The sequence below is a fragment of the Patagioenas fasciata genome, chromosome 8 (assembly GCF_037038585.1).
Source record: "Patagioenas fasciata isolate bPatFas1 chromosome 8, bPatFas1.hap1, whole genome shotgun sequence".
NCBI classification, from domain to species: Eukaryota; Metazoa; Chordata; class Aves; order Columbiformes; family Columbidae; genus Patagioenas; species Patagioenas fasciata.
The window spans coordinates 43,183,566-43,194,272 of NC_092527.1; the positions used below are offsets into that span (position 1 = coordinate 43,183,566).

Consider the following 10,707-nt stretch of genomic DNA (forward strand, 5'->3'; position numbering starts at 1 on the left):
TGTTCTTATGCCAACTAGCATGGAACTTTTCTGAGTGTGAACTGCTGTGCAGTTGGAAGAAAGATGTGTGAGCTAAACCAGCAGGAAGGCAGCAGCCGTGTAACCCGGGGGGTGCAAACGGCACGAAACGGGCTGCAGCGGCGGAGCCCTCGGTCGCGGGCCGTCCCGGGCAGGCGCAGCCCGAGCGCTCCCGGCCCTGCTGCCGCTGACCGGCCGGGGCCGGGGCCGGGGCCGGGGCCGGGGCCGGGGCAGCGCTGCGGGCGGACGGCGCCGCTCTGCGGCCGCCGGCGGCTCCGGGCCGGGAGGGTGGGGGGGGCCGGTGCCGGGCGCGGACGGGATTGGCTCCTGCGCGGGATGGGCGGGGACACGCTGCGTAAGTGCGCGGGCCGCGGAGCGCGTGCCGGCGGTGCGGCGGCTGGAGCGGCGCGCGAGGAGCGGCGCGCGAGGAGCGGCGCGCGAGGAGCGGCGCGCGAGGAGCGGCGCGCGAGGAGCGGCGCGCGAGGAGCGGCGCGCTTTTCCTGAGGTACTTGTAGAGTGGACTTTAACATTAAGAATGCACTGACTCTCCTTCTATGTCTTTAATACGAAATGTTTTATCACAAATACTAGAAATAAGGTCTGTTCCGGAGTATGGTACGCCAGCGCAGAGCTCACCTCCCTCCGTTTATTTTCTCTTCCTGAAAGCATAATCTTTTGTTTCTGTGAGCTTACTGTTAAATGACACAGTGGAAACGATTCTGTACTAAAAGAGGAAAGGAGGTGTTTGTAAGAGTTCAGACGTCCAGCAGAAACAGCCGGCTTCCATGATAAATGCTTTGTTCTTTTTCAGTCAACAGGTTTTTAAAATAGCTTAGAACAGTACTCAGAAAGCTGACTGAGAAACAGGCACCTGGGCAAATCGGCTTTGTTGTGCGTGTTTGCCAGGTGTTCCCAAGAAGCACTTTCAGCCTCGTAACTGGTGGCAGTGAGTCCTGGTGTGGTTTGGGTGAGTTATTGTTTCAATAGTGACTTTTTTTCTCAACCTACAGTGTGTAGTTCTGACTTCAGTTGGTAAGAAATCTTCCAAAACGGCAGCATTCCTCATTCCAAGAACCTGCATTTTATGAACCTGCCCTCCGAGTGGATCTTCCCAGGTGATGTAATCGGCAGTGGCCTCATCAACAACAGGACTGTTCATTTTCTTTGAAACAACCAACCGAAGTGCATTTCCTTCCACAGAGCCCAGCACAGCAGGCCTGGCAAAGGTTGGTGGCACTGCTGGCTTTGGGTTCCCGGTTGTGACAGTCGAGCTGTCACAGAAATGCGTTCCCCTGTGTGCTGCAGTGCAGCCAAAAGCGTTAGCAAGTCTGACGCTCCTTTTTCGCAGCCTTATGCTGTACTGCAGGAATGGGGATATTTATTTATTTTTAAGTAAACCCATATCTTCTGTCTCACTGATTTTCCTATCATAAATGAAACTTAAAAAAATGGTGTAATTTACATATTGACTTCCATAATTAAAAGTGTAATTGTTGGGTAGGTGCATCATATAATTTATTAGGTGTACTTAAGCAGATGGGTATTTGTTCTAAACACTTCAAAAGAGAGGCAACTGAATGCTATGAGTGTTTTCCCCAGTATTTGGCAGAGCGCTCTGACATACTTTATTTCTGTCTGGCTCTTAGTGGCGCGTTTCCCTGGCAGGTCGGGGTGTCCCTCGTGCTTGGGCCGTGCAGTCGGCCACGTGTCGCTGCTCATCGTGTCACACGCCAAGTGTGAACCGGTATCTCTCTCTAAATATACATAATTGTAATAGTATGATTGTAATAATGTGCCAACATTTGCAAGTCTAAAAATATATTTGTGTCCAAAGAGAAGGCTAAACAGGTGCATAAGTATAAATAGATATTATAGATCTAGATAAGTGTTGATATATATAAGCATAAACAGATATTCTGTATAAGTTTAAGCAGATATATACGTGTAAATACATATGCAAGTATGTAATGTCTAAGTAGATGTATATTACAGTGGAAATAGATGATATATGTGAATCAAATATATTCCCTAAATACATATGTATGTGTAAAAAGAGACATAGGAGTCAATGTCAGTGATGTACAAGGTTTTTAAAATGTAAAGAAATCCTGTTTATCGAAAGGATTAAAAAACTCATCCTCGGCCGGAAGCGTCTCTGGCGGGTGCACTCGAGGGAAAGGCCTGAGCTGTCCCCAGGGAGCAGAGCGGTGAAGGAGGGGGAAGAGGATCCTGCCGGGGTGAGGGCCTGGCCAGCTCTCCACTCCCAGGGCTCTTGATGCTGATGTGGTGTGTTGCTGTAAGTGCCAGGGGTGACTGGCAAAGAAAGTCTGTGTGGGGTGCATGCTGGGAAACTGTGCTGCTACGGAGGGGCTGGGTTGGTGGGAAGGCCTGTGCGGGGGGCCGGGGCCAAGGCAAGGTGGGCTTGCTGTGGGGTGTGGGGATGCGTCAGCGACCGGACTCACCCCCTGTGTGACTGTACGGGCCTGGGGTGGGTGTATTTCTGTCTTCAGGGCATTTCGGTTTGGGTGGAGCAGCTCACAAAGGCGAAAGCAAGAAAGGAAAGTAAGGTTGTGAACTTACGAGAAAGAGTGATCAAGAAAGAGGATTTGAGTTCATCCGGGAGTCGAGGGATCAAGAAAGAAGAGGAGGAAGGTGATGGACGTGCACATTGAAAATGAGAGGGAAGATGGGCAACCTGAAGCATGGAGCAAGGGAATGTCTCCTAGAACAAAGGGACCTTTCTGTAATCAGAGATGCCCCCTCCTACCCTACAAACTGAACAAAGAGGACTGCGAGAGGGAGCGCTCTGACAGGACAAGAGGTATCAGTAAATCTGGCAAGAGGACAGTGGGGGAAGCGCTCTGGCGGATCAACAAGTCTCAATATATGTGGCAAGAGGACGATGGGGGAGAGTTCACCAGTGGCTCAAAAGTCACCCAGAAAAAGGGGAAGAGGACGTTAAGGGGGGAGCGCTCTGGTCGATCCCAAGACTCTCCTAAAAAACACAATAGGACAGGCGGGGGGAAACGTCCTGTATGGGACAAGAGGTCCCGAGAAATCCAGCAGGAGGACGGCGAGGGGGAGCGCTCCAGCAGGCTGAGATTGTACTAAAGAAAGGCAAAAGGACGGCAGGAGGAGAGACCCAGTGGGTCAAGAGGTACCGAGAAATCCAGTAAGAGGACAACAGGGAGGAGTGCTCTGGCAGGCCAAAATCTCAGTGAAGAAAGGCAAGAGGACAGCGGGGGGGAGTGCTCCAGTTCTTCAAGTGACTTCCCAGGTAGAAGGCAGAAGGACGGTGGGGTAGCGCTGGGACAGGTCAAGAATTCTCAATCTGGCAATAGGACAGCAGGGAGGAGCATCCAGCGGGACAGGAGCGCCCTGAAAATAGGCAAGACAAGGGTGAGTGAGAGCACTCCGAGATGTCAAGAAGTGTCAAAAAATCTGGTAAAGGATGGCAGGGGGGAGTGCTGTGGATATTCAAGAGACTCCCCAGTAAAAGGCAAGAGGACGGCGCGGGGAAGTGCTCCAGCACGTCAAGATCGCACTGAAGAAAGGCAAGGTCACAGTGGGGGGGAGCATTCCCGTTGTTCCAATGGTTCAAAAGGTCCCAAGAAATCCAACAAGAGAACTGCGAGGGGGAGCGCTCTGGCAAGTCAAGCGGTGTCAATAACCCCAGCAAGGCAACGGCGGAGAGCGCTCTGGTGAGTCACGAGACTCCCCTACAAAGGACGAGAGGATGGTGGAGGGGAGCCCACCAGTGGTTCAAGCAGCACCCAGGAAAAGGGGAGGAGGCTGACGAGGGGCAGGCCTCTGGCGGGCCAAGATCACTGGGGGAAGGTGCGGGGGAGCTTGCTGGTGGCTCAAGAGACCTCTAGAAAAAGGTAAGAGGGCGGCGGGGGGTGGGAGGGCGCCTCAGCTGGTGAAGAGGAACCCCGAAAACAAGGCAAGAGAATGTTGGTGGGGGGAGCGCTCTGGCGGTTCCAGAGGCTCCCCGAGATCCGCTCAGACGGCAGCGGGTAACGCGGCAGCTCAGCGTCAATCGAAGAAGAACAGGAAGGCGGTTGATCTGCAATTCCAGAGCGAGGGGGAAGACTGGCAACCCGAACGAGGAGCAGCAGAACTTGGCATGGCCTCTGAAATCCTCCTTTAATCTGGGCTCAGGTAAGCTGGAAGCAGGGGCCGTGGGCTGGGGTTTGGGAGGCGGGCAGGTGAGAAATGATCCGCGTTTTTGATCTCCTGAGTGACTGAAGCACCTGGGAGTTCATTTGGAGTCGTTGCCTTACTTGATTTTACACTGACTTTTGCATTATATTTTAATGACGTAGAATTTTCTGTTCTGACATCGAAACCTAAACTTCTTTGGAAATTCATCCTCTGTCCCTTCAGTCTCAGCTCGTGGCACTTCCACTGTCTCGTGGCCCGCGTTTCAATGTACATTAGATCGCTCCCTGGGCCTTGGATTTTAACTAATGGTCCGTCACAAGTTTGTTTTTCTTGTCCTTAACAGGCAGCTTTGAGAGCTCTCTAAGGAAAAGTGATATCTTTTTACCTTGTTATTGCTCTTTCCATGTTACGAGCAGCCACCCTCTTTATGATCAGTCTCATGCTTTTCTTCCTTTCTTGCTCTGGTTCAGAAGACCGGGAATTCCAAGCTTCAAGTTTCCTGTGGAACATTGCGGGAGACCTTGATAACGTGGCAATGAGGGAGGTGATGAAGAGAAACAATACCTGTTCCTTTCCCATTTCAAGACGTTATTTTTTACCTTCCTGGTAGCTGTGAGATGATTTGCAATCTTGCGCTAGCATCTGCCTGAAAGAGAACACGGACCCTTTGGGTGCCTCCTCAAGAAATACTTGCTCTATGGTTCTGGCGATGTCCAGGCTTCAAGGGTGGGGCATAGGGGAGTGTAAATCTTAGGGGGCCTCCCGGGATGTCTGCAGGTTTGGGTGACCCGTGGCTGGGACGGGGACGCCGAGGTTGTCAATCTTGCCCTGAATCTCTCGCTCCCTCTCTTGCAGCACCCGAGACCGAATGGAGGAGCAAGTGTACGGGAAGTTCCTGCGCCACGACACAGATCACATTTATCGCTCTCGCCCTGAGAGACCCGGAGAACCAAACCGTTCCCATCGTGCCTTGAAGCAGCCTCTGCTCACGCGCTTCTCCCAGGGAGAAGGCAGAATGGCAGTAGCTCGCCACGTTATACCACAGGGTGCACACTCTGCAGCTTTCAAGCCGAGCTCTGCGTTAGCTCAGCCCTGCAATTTTGCACCGCCCACGCAAATTTGAGTTGTCGCTGGTTGTTGCAGCGTTTGGCTTTGGTGAGGACAGCGTGTGTTTGTCAGCAGTTGGTGTAGGGTGGAATCTTGAGGAGAAAGTGATATTTCCGTGCCAGAACTGGTTGGTGTTTGCCTGGTATTGTGGTAGTTGTTCCCACAGGTGATCAGTGCTGGAGTGTTATTGCAGGATGAGGGGATTTTGAAGGCTTGTCTGTGAGATGCAGTAGAGGCAGCAGTTGCAAACGAAAGGCTGAGGTGTGGAGAGTTTGTCGGTGGGTTTTGGACAGTTGTCAGTTGAAAGTTGGTTGTTTGCAGGTGAGGTGTAGAGCAGAGGGTGAAGCTGACTTTGCCTGGGCGGCGCAACTGGATGGGTGTGCAGAGCTGAGGAGAGCGGGCTTCTGCGGGTGACCCTAAAGCTGGAGAACCAGCCAGCGGCAGCTCCAGACACTCCCGCAGGGCCGGGCAGGGCCAGTGCCCTGGGGCACAGCGAGCGTGACCCTCCGCAAGCACCAAACAGCAGGTGAGGACCGTGGGGATTTGTACTGAGCTATGATATCTCTAAGGCCTGTGCGAGGGGCCGGGGCCAAGGCAAGGTGGGCTCGCTGTGGGGTGTGGGGAGGTGTCAGCCCCCGTCTGACTGTAGTGCCCTTGGGCTGGTGTAGCTCAGTCCTCCCTGTGTTTCTCTTCAGGTGGAGCAGCGTGCAAAGGAAAAGGAAGGAGGCGAACCTGTGAGGAAGAGTGATCGAGAAGGAGGGTTGGAGCGCACCTGTGAGTCAAGAGGGACCCAGAAAGAAGATACGGGTGGTGGAACCACAGGTCAGGAGAGCTCAAGGAAGGAGAAAGGTGATTGGGGCAGTATGGGTTTTTCTAGCTCACACGCTAATGGAAACAGTTTGGATAATAAAAGAAATATATTCAAAACCAATAATTAAAGGCAGGGAATGTTTATATGCTATGTATTGGATAGACCTGAAGTTGTATTTGTTCCTACAACAAAGGTGAAGTTACAATGGTAATTAACTGAAGATGTGAATTTCCAGATTGCATTGGCAACATACGCAGGGAACATATCAGTTTATTACCCTCAACATAAACTGTGGGCTGAAATTGGTAATTTACCGTTGTATGGCAAGTGCTGCTGTCAGCAACGACAAGACTGAATTTACCGATGCCTCTGGTCGCTCACGTAAAGTTGTAATTACATGGCTAAACTCAGATACCCAGTGTTGCAAACACAAAGTAGAAAAAGGAGACCAGGGGTCAAACAAGTTCTTGAGCTGACAGCTGTTAGGATCGCTTTTGAGTGTTCTGTAATGAGGCTTTGAATGTTGTAACTGACTCATATTGTGCAGCTGGCATACTTATCCGCCTGGAAGCTTCTTTTCTTAAGGAAGAGGATGATCCTCTTTTGATGGCTGAATTGAGAATGCTATGGTTCCTAATAAATCATAGACGTCATGGTTTTTATGCAGCGCACATCCGCTCTCGCGCTGCCCTTCCAGGACCTCTTGCGGAAGGCAATAGGAGGGCCGATGCACGAGCTGTGCCGCTTACTGTGCCTAAAGCCTTGGAGCAAGCTAAATTATCACATCAACTCTTTCACCAGAATGCAAAGTCGTTAAAACGACAATTTCAAATTACAACGGATCAGGCCAGGAGCGTTCTTATGTCCTGCCCTGATTGCCAACAGTCGGCACCCGTGCCATCCAAAGAGGGTGTTAATCCAGGAGGGATTACTGACAAGTACGGCCAGCTGATGTAACGCGTTGTTCTGAAGTGGGTAAATACGTATGTGTTTCTGTAGACGCTCATTCCAGATTTCTCGTTGCGGCTGCACGCACTGGTGAAAGAGCACGGGACGTCTGTAAACAGTGGTTGGCGTGTTTTGCTGTTTCAGGAGTTCCAGGATATGTAAAACCAGAGGAAAGCGGAACGCACGCTGGATTAGAGGAGCGATCCCCCGAGTGCCCAGCGCGCCGTAATAAAAGTGCCTGCTTTTTAACACTTTCAAAACAGTGTTAAAGAGTCTGTTTGCCGACTTTTCGGTATCGTTTTCTGGCGACGAGGATGGGATAATCTGCCTGACCTCCCGTGGACCCCAGGATCTCTGGGACCTTGTGCCGGCACCGGGGAATTCCCGGAAGGGATCACGGATCCTCGGGCCAGCTCGGGACGTGGGTAAAACCCCATCAATGAGATAAGGCACTTTCATAGTCTGGTTTGTTTGCAGGCTGCCTGCGCGAGACGTGGGCGACACCAGCGCGTTGGGTCTGCGCGTTTTGGTAAATTGGGTAAATTAAAAAGAAATAAAAAACCAAAGAGGAAAATGAGAAAACAATAAATAAAAGAGAAAAACGAGGGAATAGTAATTTGGTAAAGGTACCTTTAGTGATTTTGCTGTTTGTGCCTTAGCAATTGTATGATTGTTTGTGTCTTTAGTGATTTGTTGTTGTTGTTACTTGTGTCTTGGGTGATTTTGTAGTCCAATACTTATGGTTCACCAATTGTCTGTTATTGTGATTGTGAAATAGGTAGTGGACAATGGACAGGAGCGATTCGGAAGAAATCCCCCCCCGGGCTGTGTTTTGTGACATTGGAAAAGGATCGTTTGACTCCCTGGGGAACAGCAACCAGGGAATATTGTAATTAATGGTGGCCACTGTAAATAATATTAATATGCTGCACAGGTCTGGGTGGGTATACCCGAGATGTGTAGTATAGTAATGCACTACATGTAATATATAATGAGATATGTTTTAAATCATATATTGTCTATTATATAATGCATATTACACAATACAAAATGTTACATAGGCATTGTATTTGAAAAAGGACAATCAGGGAAAGAAATTGAAACCAGTAAAAGGTTTGTTGACGAACAGATATTGGTGTAGAATACACAGAGAGCATTAGATCAGGATTGTCCCTTGGTGAATGCAGGGTGGCATCCTGATGTCCTTATATCGGGGGACAGGCTGAATTGGTATGGACAGTGCATTTTATACGGGATTGGACACGCTGTGCCTAAAGCTGTAAATACGCCAAAGCCTTCTGAGATAAAACAGGATCGTCTGTGCCTCATTTGCTACACCCCTTTATCTGTTTCCCAAATTACGATTTAGACTGTATTTACCATTGTAAAAATAAAGCTTTCCCCCTTTAATTTTTGTCATGTATTGGAGCCCGTCCTACCTAAACTGTAGAAAAGACAGCAGCCATGTGTATTTTTAAATAAAGATTAAACCAAGTCTGCTAGCCCATTATCTCTAAGCGTTCTACTGTGATCACCTCCCTCCCAAGGTTTTGTGTCTATTGTATCAGGGCCTGACACCCACGGCCACAGTGGATGAATCACCATGGGCACAGCACCAGGACCCGCTTGTTCGTGTCCAGGGTATCTACTCCAGCAGACACTGTTAGTAAAAGAGCACATCATGGAACTGGAGAACCATCTAATTGTGTCATTATACACATTCACTGCTCTTTTTTCTGCTTTATACCCCTGGTAGCTTTTTAAAATGGCACAGTTTGAAAAGGATTTCTGTTTTGGCCCTGCACACGGAGGCTGATTTTCCTTTTCTAGGGCCTTCCACCCGGTTCACCGCACCCGTGTGATCACTGCACTGCACGTGGGCAAAATCAGCTGTGCCCTGTGTTTCTCCCGTAAAATAGTAAGAACGCTAATACAATCGTGCCAGGAACTACCTTCACTGTGAATATTTGAAGGAACCCACTGCTAATGTATTGTTAATGGGTACTTGCATTGTGGATTAGATGCAACAAAAATCCATACTTTCTTTTATCCTTTGCTGTACAGGAGGTGGTTGAACTTTTCTATAGCAGATTCAATCACCTGTTGTAAAGCGAGATGGTTGTCTCCTGTGAGGAAGCAGGGTAGATTTACCCATGCTCTATAAGCACCATGGATGAGCTATATAGAGTAACAGCTTAAAAACAAACCAACCGACAACAAGAAGCTAACGATCAAAACAACAAAAGGAAAAAACCCCAAACAAACCAACCCAAAAGCGCAGAGGCTCCTGAACGCCCCCTCTCAGTGCTGTGATGTCCGTTTCCAGGGAGCCCGTGGGGTGTCCCCACAACCGCAGACACAGGTGACCCGGCTGGGTGGTGCCAGCAGAGAACAGTTGGTGTGACCCAGCCCGCTGCGCTGCCCTGGGAAAGCCGGGGACAAAGGGCCGGGCCGGGGCATGGGGAGGTTGGTTCCAGCTCACGGATCAGCTCACAGCGACTGCGGAAACAGCCCTGAGCCGGGACGGGCCCGGCCGTGTGCTCCTGTCCCCCGCCGCGGGGTCCTGGCTCTGGACATCGTTGCACAGGATCGTTTGAGAACCGTTCCTGAAGGATGCGCAGCGCCCAGAGCAGCAGCGCCTGCCCGGCTGCTGCTCAGCCGAGGGTAAGGGCTGGAACTGACCCTGTAGCAGCAGCAGAGCTGCCACAGCTGCGGGCGAGCCGAGTTACTGCTGCAGACAAGACACGGGGCACAGGGAGAGGCAATGTATTTTATTAGGACAGAAGGCATCTTTAGGAAAAAAACACATTTTAGCAATGTCGGGCTATTATCTTTTATCAGTGTGTCTGCCATGTGCGCGGCTCTGGGAAAGCGCGTTCGGGGAGCTCAGGCTGCCCACGGGTCAAGAAAAAGCGCCCGCGCTGCGGGGCCCGGGGGGCGCTGCGTGACCGCGCTCGGTGCTGCCGTCTGGTGGCCACCGCCCGGAACTGCAGCTGGGGAGCGGCGCCCGGTGCCCGTGCCGCGGGTAAGAGGGGGGCGCTGCCGCTGCGACCGAGGTCGTGCCCGTCAGAAAGGGGGGGGCAGCGGTCGGACGAGCCGCCGGGAAAAAAAGAGGCGCCCGGCTCTCCCGGGGAGGCCCCGCTGCGAGAGGAACGGGCGAGGCGGCAGCAGGAGGCGGCGGCGTCTCCTCGGTCCCGGGCACAGGGGAGAGAAACCTGCCGGCCGGAGCTCCTTAGGGCTCTCTCTGTTCACAATGAATTTAAGGGTAGGTGACCACCCGCCCCCCTTGTCAGCGTAAAGCAAAGGAGCGCGGTTTGTTGTTTCCTTTCAAACGCGGCTGCTGGAAGCCGCGCGGGCAAAGGGCGTGGGGGTCCCGGCAGGGCGGAGAGCAGACGGGTGAGGGTGCAGAGCGGGCCAATCAGATGGCGCGGGAAGGCTGGGGGGGGGGCGGATCGCTGATAGGCTACCAAGGCACGTCAATTGCCATTCTGTCCACCAATCAGATTGCCGGAGGGGCGGGTGTCGGACGCTCCGTACTGCGCATGCGCAAACTGCGAGTACTGATGGGCCAAGAGAATGATGATTGACTTGTCTTCGGCAGCCAATCGTGTTGCGGAAAGGGGCGGGTGCTGCTCTCTCCCTACTGCGCCTGCCCTCAC

The 10,707-nt window shown here is 51.7% G+C and overlaps 1 long non-coding RNA gene across 1 annotated transcript; it reads left to right on the forward strand.

The window, feature by feature from the left end:
* The first annotated feature begins 417 nt into the window (after positions 1-417).
* On the forward strand, positions 418-6,466 carry LOC136104672 (uncharacterized). Its single transcript, XR_010651789.2, has 4 exons — positions 418-523; positions 1,029-4,726; positions 5,038-5,815; positions 5,985-6,466. It is a non-coding gene; the product is annotated as an uncharacterized lncRNA (long non-coding RNA).
* Positions 6,467-10,707: the final 4,241 nt, after the last annotated feature.